Source organism: Kogia breviceps, chromosome 2 (genome assembly GCF_026419965.1).
Source record: "Kogia breviceps isolate mKogBre1 chromosome 2, mKogBre1 haplotype 1, whole genome shotgun sequence".
In the NCBI taxonomy this organism is placed as follows: domain Eukaryota; kingdom Metazoa; phylum Chordata; class Mammalia; order Artiodactyla; family Physeteridae; genus Kogia; species Kogia breviceps.
Window position 1 is genome coordinate 8295844 of NC_081311.1, and position 12784 is coordinate 8308627.

General features: G+C 45.8%; 1 protein-coding gene and 1 pseudogene across 2 annotated transcripts in view; one reads left to right on the plus strand and one right to left on the minus strand.

Moving 5' to 3' along the window:
• Window positions 1-12784, minus strand: part of GPR26 (G protein-coupled receptor 26) — a 53237-nt gene that overhangs the window by 8243 nt on the left and 32210 nt on the right. Inside the window, exon 4 of one of the 2 annotated variants that reach the window (XM_067024420.1) lies at window positions 5858-7171. The exons of the other annotated variant lie outside the window; for it this stretch is intronic. The gene's annotated coding sequence lies outside the window, so the exon portion shown is untranslated. Of the gene's footprint in view, window positions 1-5857; window positions 7172-12784 lie in introns of those variants that run through there. 2 annotated transcript variants of the gene reach the window in all.
• LOC131749041 (polypeptide N-acetylgalactosaminyltransferase 11 pseudogene) lies at window positions 2448-3224 on the plus strand (annotated as a pseudogene).

Consider the following 12784-nt stretch of genomic DNA (forward strand, 5'->3'; position numbering starts at 1 on the left):
CCCACCCCCTGCACCCTCCATCCCATCTAAAGCAAGTGACTTGCAGTGCAGACCGATCCTGCAGTCTGATTCACTTCGGGTCGGGGGTATTCTGTTGGGGCAAAGAGCATCATCAGAGGTGGCTGTGTGGGTGTCTCGGGGACCCTCACTTCCCTTGTGGCAGAAGAGCTGTGGCCCTCGAGGATCATCCACTCACATAGCTGACAGGTTAACGTGAGAAGAAGGGAGGAAAAAACGAGCAAGCTTGGAGGACCGATTTAGTCTTGTTAAATACACTGGAAGAGCAGAGTGTGGGGGAGAGCATTCTATCAGCTCCCCGACTGTCGTTGTAAAGGCGCCTGCTTGCTAACACGCCTGGAGAAGTCCTCCGAGGCTACACGGTTGGATCCATAATAAGATGGTTCCTTCTGTCTTACAGGCCATGTGGGGGAATTCCGAAGAAACTGAAAATCATCCTCTGAGAAACTAGGGTTACAGCTCCTTCCAATTTTTCATGTCTTATTTGAGGGGCTGTAGGAGGACCCCCACGTCCTCCTTCCATTTTCTGATATTTTATTAACTGGATGCAACACTCCGTCATGGGTCTGGCTGGAGCAGGAGACCAGCCGTTTGCATCATTTAGGAGGTGAGATGGTTAGTTTTCTGCTTCAGTCAGATATTTGATCAAACACTAATCTAGGTGTTGCAGGGAAGTAGATATGGTTCACATCTACAATCAGACGAGTGCAAATAAAGGAGATGATCGCCCTCAATCATGGCAGGGAGTGCTCAGCCAATCAGTGGGAGGGCTTCAGAGCAAAAATCGAAGTTTCCCGGAGAAGAAGAAATTCTCTCTCAAGACTGTGACATCAACTCCTGCCTGAGTTTCCGGCCTGCCAGCCCTATGAATCTCAGACTTGCGAGCCCCCGTGATCACATGAGCTAATTTCTTAAAATAAATCTCTTAATACATTTGGTTTCATTTCCTTGCAGAACCCTGACTAATACGGGATGCATTAACATTTTTTTTTTTGTCTGAAATAAATGAAAGGCAAGAATCTGAAAGCAAAGTGACTTAAACACAGCACATGCACACCATGCTCTGAGAGGTTGGAAGAAGAGGTCTGTGGGCCAGGGAGGAGGTGGAAGACAGGGACACTAGCCTTTCTTTTTTATTTTTAAAATTTTATTTAGTGTGCAAAGGGGAGCAGCCACTTCTCCTCCATCGGTTGAGGCCCTTCCTCGTCTCCCGCTTATAGCTCTGTCTTCTGTGCTCCAACCTCCACCTCCATCTTGCTCCTGAAACCATACCTGATCCAGTCCCTGCAGAGCCCTCGCTCCCCCAGCCTGGGTTATTGAGATGGCCTCATCTTACTCATTCTTTTGGACACACTGCCTCTCTTTCTTGAAACTTCTCCACTCCTTGGTTTTGTTCTCACTGTCCCTTTCTCTGCATCTTCTCTTTGTCTCCATCCTTCTCTCCTTCCACCTGCCCCAGAAACGGTCACCGAACACCCAGTTGCTGGGTGATCTCTTTGCTCAGATAGTTTGAACCACCTCCTCCATCTCGGTGCTTCCCCAACCCTGTCTCCATCCTAGAACTCTCCCTCCTTCTTCAAAATCATCCAACTAACCATGCACTGGACTTGCCCGCCGGAGTCCCCCACGGCATCTCAGACTCAACGTATTTCCAAGGGATCCATCATTCCCACCCCCGTGCTCTTGATCTCAGTTGGTAGAATTTCCATCCAGAGCTAGTATCTCCCCTAATAACAAGTCAGTCATTCTTGTGCATGTCTGATTTCCTTAAGAGCAATCTAAATGCTTTGACGTTATTCAAGTGATGCAATTGGATTCCTCTGAGGCATAATCATTATTCCAGGTACATGATTTCTGTAACGGGATAATTGGCTGCTTCTGCCCCTAGAGAACGCCTGAAATAAGGAATATGTGCACCTGTGTTTTTAATCAAAGTGAAACATTATAACCAGGGGCAGTGAGAGGCCCAGTGAATGTGCCAGTGGTGCTTCTGGTAAGCTCATGGTGGTGAGCATCTGGACCGGATCCCTGTGAGTGAATGAGAGGGCCAGACCGGTGGAGAACAGAACTCAGAGGGACTTCAGGCCTTGACAAGGACATGATCTTTGTCCCGAGTACAGTGAGACACCACTGGAAGTTTCGGGAGGGGGTTGTGGGGTGATCAGATGGATGTTTCAGACGGTCACTCTGAGCTGGGTGTGGGACAGGAGTAGATGAGGCCGGAATGGAGCCCAGACTCCTGATTCTGACTCCGTTGGTCTCGGGGGCAGGGTGAGGCATCAGTGAGATGTAAAAGTCCCCCACATGGCTCCACTACGGAGCCGGGGTCCTGGAGGTCAAGCTCCGGAAGGGTGGCCCCCAACCCACGACTGCACCCCCAGAGTGTCTCGCTCTCACACCAGTTCACACCCGGCCTCCAGCACCAGCTTATGGCCCCAGCACCTTCTGCGGCAGGAAGTCCAAAGCAGCCCTTCCGCTGTGCTGGGTCTGCAGCGGGAAGTGTCACCGTGCAATATTTCTGTTGTGGATGTTCTTTTACACCTGTGAACTGGACAGTTTTGCTTTGTGTTTATTTCAACTTCAGTGAAGTGACAGCCACTGAAGAATGTGTTCATCAAGGTGTCTGGGCTCCAGGGACTATTTGCTCCCCAAATTCTATCCCTGTTTCACTCGAGGTCCAAGTGGAGTATTAGAATCACAGTTCAAAGCAAACAAAATTGACCATGTGAGAGATAACCATCTTGAAGATCCAGAAAAAGATCATGTGAAATTCTCTTCTGCACTGGGTGTGACTTTTAATGAAAGTGATCAGCCATTGAGAGACCTGCGGTATCCGAAACATGCTTTCAATATGCTTCCCGGGAAGGGCTTGGCTGCCACAGAGATGTAGCAGATGCAAGGAAGGCAGCACATGTACAGACAAGTCTGCCTCCATGGATCTGCCAGGGGCTGGTGTTGCTACTTGTTTCTACAATGGTGGCTTGTGTGCCTGGCTCTGGCCTGTGCACAGCCTCCTAGACCACATGCCTGCCTGGCTTCTCCAGGAAATCATGCTCGTGGACAGTGATTTAAAAGGAGAACTAGATGAATATGTCCAAAACTACCTCCTTGGAAGAATTAAAGTAATAAAATATACAAAGCGTGGGAGATTGATTTGAGGAAGAATAATCAGAGCAGCTGTGATGTCCGTCACCCGGGAGGACTAGCGGACGGTAGGATATTCTAGAGACTGGAGCACCAGGTGACCGTCAGGAGGTGAAGAACTATGTTTCTCCAAGACATTAAGGTCACTTCTGAGCTGCCGTTAAGGAATTTTTTGCTTATGACAGAAAACAGGAATACAATTTTAACGCTATTAAAGAGTCAAGTTTGTAGAGAAGGGCAAACCCCAGGAAACTGACATGCCTATTCAGATCTATTTACACTTCTTTTTAACCCATTTTACTAATGGAATGGCATTTTTCTGATCAGAAACTTGTCATGATTTCCTTTCTTAGAAGACTTCATAGGAGATTGTTAATTTGTTTCCACTTCTATTACCATGTTCTAAATAGATAATGTTAAACAGATTGCATATCCACATTACTTTCAACTCCAGAAGGCATCGTTTATAAGATTATATTTAAGAGGCAGTTGACTTCTATAAAGTATTTTGATGAATTATGGTACTATTTACATTTAAAGGCTCCTTTTTATTATTAAAAAATAATAATAATATGGAGCTGGGGTGAAACTTCCTGCACTATACTAAGTCCTCCAAAACTGGAGACCCCGTTGTGGCCCCGCCAGAAAGATTCACGCAGCCTAAGCTTCGTCAGCACGACAGTCACAGAGAACTCACTCCTCAGGGGGGCAGCCTGGTTCTCCTTCAGGCAGCTCTGATGGCTGCAAAATTCTTCCTTATTTCAAAGACCAAATCTTCTCCATTGGTTCGGCCTTGATCTCTGCACAGAGTAAATATTCCAATTCTTTTAACAGCCCCACCTATGAGCTGGTTTCAGGGACTTCTGTTTCCTTCCCTTTTACCTTCCTTTTCTTTAATATGTAATGCAGGCACATGGGAGGAGAAAGTGTAAAAGTGAGATGAAGGGCAAATCAAACCTCATCTGCCATACCTCCAGACTCTGGAATCCTCTCCCCAGAGATAATCACATTACCGCTTCCTATCTTTTCAAGAGAAATTATGCATTCGCCAAGTATACGCATTCTTTTAGACAAAAATATGACATACGCTATTCTGCACCTTGCTTTTCTTAAACCTAGCAATAAATTTTGGAGATGATTCCACATCAGTATTTAAAGCCACACCTGATTCTTTTAAAAGCAACATAGGCAGTTTAATAAAAACCACATTTCATTAAACTAGTCCCCTGTTGATGGACACTAGGTAGTTTCCAATCTTTTGCTACTACAAACAAAACAATCATGAATATCCTTGCATTGCATATACCTCTCTGTACAGGTATCTGTATGATAGATTTAGAGCAATGCAATTGCTAGATTGAAAGATATGTGCATTTAAATTTTTAATACACATTGCCATATCGCTATCCAATGAAGTGGTACCAGTTAGCTCTCCACCAGAGAGAGTTCCTGCTCTCTCTCACGCTTAGGAGATGAACTAGTTTGTAACGCCCTCCTGGAATTGTTTTGCCCTCAACTGAACCCATTGTTTCTGTGTGACCAGTGACCTCAGTGAATGTAAAACATCCTCTCTCTCATTCCAGTTACTCTACTTCTTTAAAAACAAACAAACAGAACCTCAACACTGAAGTTGCCATTGTGACCAGGGCCACATCACTGACATTTAGTCATTAAGCTCTGTTCCACAGTGTGCCTGCTAAACCAGGTTTCTCCCTTCTTGTGCCTGGGCTTTGGGATCTTTGTATGCAAGTTGCAGAAGTTTCCATTTTTCTGTGTATCCGTTTCCTTTTGCTGCTGTAACAAGTTACACAAATTGGGCGCCTTAAAGCAACACAGATTTACTATCTTCCAGCTCTGTTGTTCTGAAGTCCAAAATGAGTCTCAATGGGCTAAGATCAAGATATCAGGTCTGCGTTCCTTCTGGATGCTCTAGGGGAGAATCCACTTAGCTCTTCCAGCTTCCAGAGACTGCCTGCCTCGCTGAGCTCCTTCCACCTCAAAGCCAGCAGCACAGCTCTTCCGTCTCTCTCTGGCTCTGACCCCTGCTTCGATCGTCACATCGCCTTACCTGACTGCCCTGTCTTCCTTCTTTTAAGGACACTGTGCTTATATTAAGCCCACTTAGGTAATCCAGGATAATATTCCTGTCTTAAGATCCCTAACTCAATTATATCTGCAAAGTCCATTTTGCCACTTAAGGTAACATAACATATTCACAGGCTCTGGGGATTATCTTTATTCTGCAGACCCCAATCTGCATTAAATATCATCTTGTTAAAGGCTAATTGCTTCAAAGGCTGCTTGGACATAAATGTGCTTTCGGGGAGGGTCTGGGTATATTCGCTTCTACGGGGATTTTTTTTTTTTTTTTTTTTTTTTTGAGTATAATTGCTTGACAATGTTCTGTTAGTTTCTGCTGTTGTACAGGGAAGTGAATCAGCTCTATGTATACCTATATCTCCTCCCTCTTGGACCTCCCTCCCTCCCCCCATCCCACCCCTCTAGGTCACCACAGAGCACCGAGCTGAGCTCCCTGCCGCTATACAGCAGGTTCCCACTAACTATCTATTTTACACTAAGTACCAACCAGAAAGTAATGTTGAGCTGGGCATCCTTGGGGCTAGAGTGAAGAATTACGAAACAACTAACGGGTGGATCTGCGCTTTACAGTTTATAAAGAGCATTTACATCTATTATGCATTTCCCATTTCCCTCTGTCAGGGAAGGAGTCGGCCTGGAGCCTCACAGCAGGTACAGGTCAGCGAGATTCTTCAGGCTCCAAAGCCTTGGCTCTTTCCACGACACCAGCTGCACCAAAGTTGTGCTACCAGCCCACACGGAGTCTCCAGCAAAAGTCCTTGAGAATTCTTTTCCTCTGTGGGTTTCCAGAGCTGCCCGTTCCCATAAGCTGCCCATTTGGGTTGGAGTAAAAGTTCCTTTTTACCAGTTTACAGAGCTTGTTCTCACACCTTAGCCACCCAGAACTCACGACAGCCTCGTCAGCTGAGCAGGGCGGGCCTGGGACAGGGTCACCACATCCTTGATGGCACCAGGGAGACGGAGACCCAAGAGGATGGGGACCAGAGCCAAGGTCCCAGGAGACTCAAACCCACAGGGCTCCTGTCACTGAGCCTTACTGTTCCTTCCAGAGAGGCTGCCCTGAAAAGCTAGCAATTCCAAAACCCCCGAATGGTCTGACCTTCACTCCAGAGGACATTACGGATTTCTTAGAAATTGGAGGCTGAGTAGGGAACTAACATACATGGAGTACTTACTGCGGGCCAGCGCTTTCCAGAGACAGCTCATTTAATCCTTCTACCAGTTTGGGTGTTATTATCACCATTTTAATGATGGCGGCTCTGAGAGGACAACGGTCACAAAGATGGCAATGAATGGATTCCATACCAGGTCATTCTGATTCCAGAGCCCATGACTTTTCCTCTCGCCCATGCTGGAGGAAGAGCTGAGCAAGATTCCAGGTTAAAAAAAAATCTCGCACCTGCTTTGTGAGAGTACAGAGCCCTCATATGCCCTGCTTAGGTTTGCAGCTGGCTGGATGAAAGTGAGTGCAGCTGGCAGGAGAGACTGGGAGGGAAAGTACAGGTCAACTGTCCCCTGGCTGGTGTCCGGTGACCTGCAGCCCTGGGAGCAGGTGCCAGAACCCTCACCGGCCAAGAGAGAGAGGAGGTCCAGGGAGTGCCGTCAGGGGTCAGGGGGGAAATGTCAGAGCCAATTACCAGGTAAAGTCACCAAACAAACACTAGCTAGAGAGCTAGAGGCTTGTCCAGAAATGTTCTCAGGGCTTTTGCTTTGATTACCATTTGTCTGAGTTGAGCTTCATTTCCGTTATTTCCTTCAGCTTAGACCCCATCTGCTGCTCTGTTTGCCTGAGCCCACCACCGCTAGAGACACAGGCATGCAATTATTCAACTCCTACGCATTTTTCTTGTTCTCTTTCTCTTTGAGGTTAATTTCCATCAGAGGCTCTGCCTTGAGCTTGCTTAAAAACCTGCAATTATGAGGAGACAGCTAATGAGAACAGGAGCAAACTTCTGCACTGTGCAGCTATTTTTTTTAATGAGATAAACAGGGAAAATGTCTGTTAAACAGAGGGATGTCTATGTTGCTCCCATGACTGAAAGGGTCCCCAGCGTTGCAAATAAACATACTGCAATTAGCACATGTCAGGGGCCAGGGGGTGGGTTTCGTCCCTGGGGTCCTTGGGCTTCTTGACCTTGCCTGAGATGTGTGACTGGATCTTGCCTGGCTGAAGATCCACTGTCCAGCGCTCCCAGGTCCAGAGACCCTTTTGGTCTCCGTCAACAGAGATGCGCCCTGGAAAGGCCACTGAGTGTGGCGACAGAGCTCTGACCTCAGCTACTGCACGCACGGCTGCCTTTCCAAGAGCGGTTTGTTTTCCTCCCCAAGCACGTTACGGGGTAATGACTGGGACTGTGGAAGCCGCAAACAGCGTGTGTGTCATAATGAATATTTTGACTTGGGATGCAGCATTCTCAGCAACTCCCAGTGTCTGCGTAAACTCAAGAGGCGGCAGAAAAATCTATCGTGAAAGCGCCACTCACGCAGCGTAGCTAAGAATGGGAATTCAGGAGCATTTATTTACTGCCTGCTGTGTACCTGTCTCTGGACTGAGCGCTTGGGGTACAGAAATGAGTAAGATGCAGCCTCTGTCCTTCTTTGGATCTAATGGAGAGAATCGGAGAGTTAAAATGATGCTGTACCCAGTGAAGTCCCCCTCCCCCCACCTCCCTGCACCCAACCCCTCAGGTCTAGATTTACCCAACGGAACGGAAGGATTGGCTCAAGGCTTAAGGTTTTTCTTGAACCAACACCTATTTGAGGTCCGTTCTTCCTCCCCAAGGGGAGAACACTCTCCTTGCCCTCTTCCCTCCCGTCTGCCCATGACTAGAGCCCAGGGCAGGGGTCAGAGGTCCCACCCCAGCCCCTTCCAGGGCACACTTGGGAATGGCTCAGTGCCATGGTCCCCGAGCCTGGGTTGCTCAGTGACAGTGCAGATGTCAGGCCCTTCGACAGAGGTTCTTTTTTTTTTTTTTTTTTTTTTTTTTTTTTGCGGTACGCGGGCCTCTCACTGCTGTGGCCTCTCCCGTTGCGGAGCACAGGCTCCGGACGCTCAGGCGCAGCGGCCATGGCTCACGGGCCCAGCTGCTCTGCGGCACGTGGGATCTTCCCGGACCGGGGCACGAGCCCGCGTCCCCTGCATCGGCAGGCGGACTCCCAACCACTGCGCCACCACCAGGGAAGCCCTCGACAGAGGTTCTGACGTGCGGCTTTGGGACTGGTCCCCGGAGTCCGCTAACCTAGGACCAAAGGACCGCTTTGTCACTTCCAGCTGCTGGCGCCGGCAGGAGCCTCCTCCCTTCTCTGGAACACATGTCTCTCCTCTATAAAAGCACGCTTGACGATCTCCGAGGCCCACCCTGCCTCTGGCCACCTGTGTGTCCACAGGCGGGCTACCGGGGCGCCGCCCACGATGCAGCCCTTCCTTGACACCCCTACGTCTCAGGGGAGAAGAGAGCCAGTGAACCTGGACCTGACGCGGGTCTCAGCCCCTCCACCTGCTTCCCTGGGACCCAAGTCGGGTCCCCTCCCCTCTCTGGGCCTCAGCAGCGGGTAAATATGTGAGGAATTTCAGCAGATAACCACCACTTTGTGTTTCTTTGCCTAGGGGAATTTTTCAGGGCAGAACTCAAAGCACCTTGAAGGCAAAGCCAAGAGCCCTGCGTGGAAGCTACCTCCCAGGCAGTGAGAGCCAGTGGGGCGGCTGTGGCGGGGGCTCCGGGATGGACCCTGCCCTGCCATCCCTGCGCAGCCCGCTGGGGGAGCCGGAGCCGCAAGCGGGGCGGGAGGGAGGGTCTGCCCTGCGTCCAGCCTGCCTCCAGGAGAGTATGGACAGGAGCTCACGCCGCCCCTAACTGCCAAGCCATCTTTCCTCCAGCTCTTGCCAGTTTCTGTGGGAGCCGGGTTCTCCAGACTGGGGGAACCCACAAGGTGCCCCTCCTTGCGCCACATTTCCGAGAAGCTATTTAAAGGAGGAGAGAGGTTAAACCAGCCCATCGCGAGACTTCAAGACAGACCCTCCCCATGCCCTTGTTGGCCACCCCCCACCATTTACATCCAGATCCCGAGCTCTCAGTACCCCCCTTCCCCCCGTCCTCCCTGTGCTCCAGCCTCCCTTCTCAGCTTCCTGTGGGTGAGGGGATAATCTCAGGGTTAACTGAAAGGAGGCTGTCAAAAGCTGCTGTCACATCAAGGTGTGAATGACAAAATCACACACTAAACTGGGGATACTCAAACTGCGTTCCACAGACCGAATTTAGTCCATGAATTTGGTGGAAAATGTGGTCCTCATTTTCACTAAAAAATTTAGCATTAACTTCAATTATGAATGAGGAGTAGAACATAGGGGTGTTAGCCTATAACTCTGTCACCCGTGGAGATCACAGGTAACTTCACATCACTTTACAGTTGATACAGGTACTCGAAATCTTATTTAGGCTCATCTTTTGAAATGATGGTAAATTCTGAGATTGTCACTATTCCTTGTTATTTAATGTGTTGATAGCAAAGCACATATGTCACTATACTGCAAACATATATGTAAAAAATATTTTGGCAACTACATTTTTAATACGATTGTTTGCTTTCAAAATCTTCTGTATTCATTCTTTTAAAAAATGTTATTTAGAGGAGCCCATAGTGTTCACAGGCTGCCAACAAGTCCATGGCACATAAAAGTTTAAAGACTCCACCTCTAAATTGATCTTAAGATTAATTTCATCCTATTAGGAAAATTTTGAGCAGTATGGAAAAGTGAAGAATTTTCGATAATGGTGAGAGAAGATAATTTTGAGAATTTGTCAAGATTTTCAGGAGCCAGAAGAGATCTTAGAGATGTATAGCTTTACTTCTTAAATCAACCTTATTCAGCTTTAATTTACATACAGTAAAATGCACCCATTGTTCTATGTGTGCTAATTGTTTAAAAATCGTGGCTAAAAACAAATAACATAAGTGTTACCATCTTAACCATATTAAGTGCACAGTTCAGCCATGTTAATTCTATTCACGTTGTTATGTAAAATGCACCCAGTAGAAGTGTGCAGTCTGACTAGCTCTGACAATGTACTCGAGTAACCAGTCATCACTACAATTAAATACACAGTATTTCTATCACTTCCAAAATGTTCCTTTGTGTCTCTTTATAATGTCTACTACCCCAAACCCAAGTAACCATTGATCTACTTTTTGTCACTATAGACTAGTTTTGTCTTTTTTTTTTTTTTAGAGTATAATTGCTTTACAATGTTGTGTTAGTTTCTTCTGTACAACAAAGTGAATCAGATATATGTATACATATATCCCCTCCCTCTTGGACCTCCCTCCACCCCCAGCCCACCCATCTAGGCCATCACAGAGCACTGAGCTGAGCTCCCTGCGCTATACAGCAGGTTCCCACTAGCTAGCTATTTTACACATGGTCGTGTATATATGTCAATCTTAATCTCCCAATTCATCCCACCCTCCCCTTCCCCCCTCCGTGTCCACATGTCCGTTCTCTAGATCTGCATCTCTATTCCTGCCCTGAAAGTAGGTTCATCTGTACCATTTTTCTAGATTCCTCATATATGTGTTAATATATGATACTTGCTTTTCTTTTTCTGACTTACTTCACTCTGTATGACAGACTCTAGGTCCATCCACTTCTCTACAAATGACCCAGTTTTGTTCCTTTTTATGAATGAGTAATATTCCATTTTATATATATATATATATATATATATATATATATATATATATATATATATATATATATATATATACCACATCTTCTTTATCCATTCATCTGTCAATGGACTTTTAGGTTGTTTCCATGTCCTGGGTACTGGCTATTGTAAGTAGTGCTGCAATGAATACTGGGGTATATGTGACTTTGTGAATCATGGTTTTCTCAGGGTATATGCCCAGTAGTGGGATTGCTGGGCCGTATGGTAGTTCTATTTGTAGTGTTTTAAGGAACCTCCATACTGTTCTCCATAGTGGCTGTATCAATTTACATTCCCACCAACAGTGCAAGAGGGTTCCCTTTTCCCGACACCCTCTCCAGCATTTATTGTTTGTAGAATTTTTTGATGATGGCCATTCTGACTGGTGAGAGGTGATACCTCATTGTAGTTTTGATTTGCATTTCTCTAATGATTAGTGATTTTGAGCATCTTTTCATGTATTTGTTGGCCATCTGTATGTCTTCTTTGGAGGAATGTCTATTTAGGCCTTCCGCCCATTTTTGGATTGGGTTGTTTGTTTTTTTGATATTGAGCTGCACGAGCTGTTTGTATATTTTGGAGATTAATCCTTTGTCCATTGCTTTGTTTGCAAATATTTTTTCCCACTCTAAGGGAAGAAATCTTTTCATCTTTTCATCTTGTCAATGGTTTCCTTTGCTGTACAAAAGTCTTTAAGCTTAAAAAAAGTTTAAACCTAAGGTTTTAAACTTAATTAGGTCCCATTTGCTTATTTTTGTTTTTATTTTCATTACTCTAGAAGGTGGGTCAAAAAAGATCTTGCTGTGATTTATGTCAGAGTGTTTTTCCTATGTTTTCCTCTAAGAGTTTTATAGTGTTTGGTCTTACATTTAGGTCTTTAATCCATTTTGAGTTCACTTTTGTGCATGGTGTTAAGTAGTGTTCTAATTTCATTCTTTTACATGTAGCTGTCCAGTTTTCCCAGCACCACTTATTGAAGAGGCTGTCTTTTCTCCATTGTATATTCTTTCCTCCTTTATCACAGATTAGGTGAGCATTGGTGCATGGGTTTATCTCAGGGCTTTCTACCCTCTACCATGGATCTATTTTTCTGTTTTTGTGCCAGTACCATACTGTCTTGATTACTGTAGCTTTGTAGCATAGTCTGAAGTCAGAGAGCCTGATTCCTCCAGCTTAGTTTTGTCTGTTTTTAAGAAATCATTTCACATACATGGGGTTCTACAGAATATACCCCAATCATTTTTCCACCTGTTGATGGATGTGTGTGTTGTGTTGAGTTTTGGATTATCACACATCAAGTTACTACAAACATTGCTATACAAGTCTTTCTGCAGACACATGTTTTCATTTCTCCTAGGAAAAAACCTAGGCATGGAATTGCTGGGTTATATGATAAGTGTATGTTTACCTTTATAAGAACCTGCCAAACTGTTTTCCATCATTTTGTATTCCCACCAACAATGTATGGGAGTCCCAGTTGTTTTACATTCTTCCCAATACTTGGTATTCTCAGTCTTTAATTCCAGCCATTCCCTGTGTGCTGGCATCTCACCATAGTTTTAATTTGCACTGTCCTGATGGCTAATAATGTTGAACACCTTTTTGTGTGTGGGGGTCATGAGCGAATGTTCTTTGGAGGAGCCTGTCTAAATCTTTTGCCTCTTTTTATTGGGTTGTCTTCTTATTTAGTTTGGATACAATTCTTTTGCTAGACACATGTATTGCAAATGTTTTCCCCTTTCTGTAGCTCATCTTCATTTTTCTTCATGGTGTTTTCAATAGTAGTGTGTTAAAATTTTGATGTGGACCATTCATCA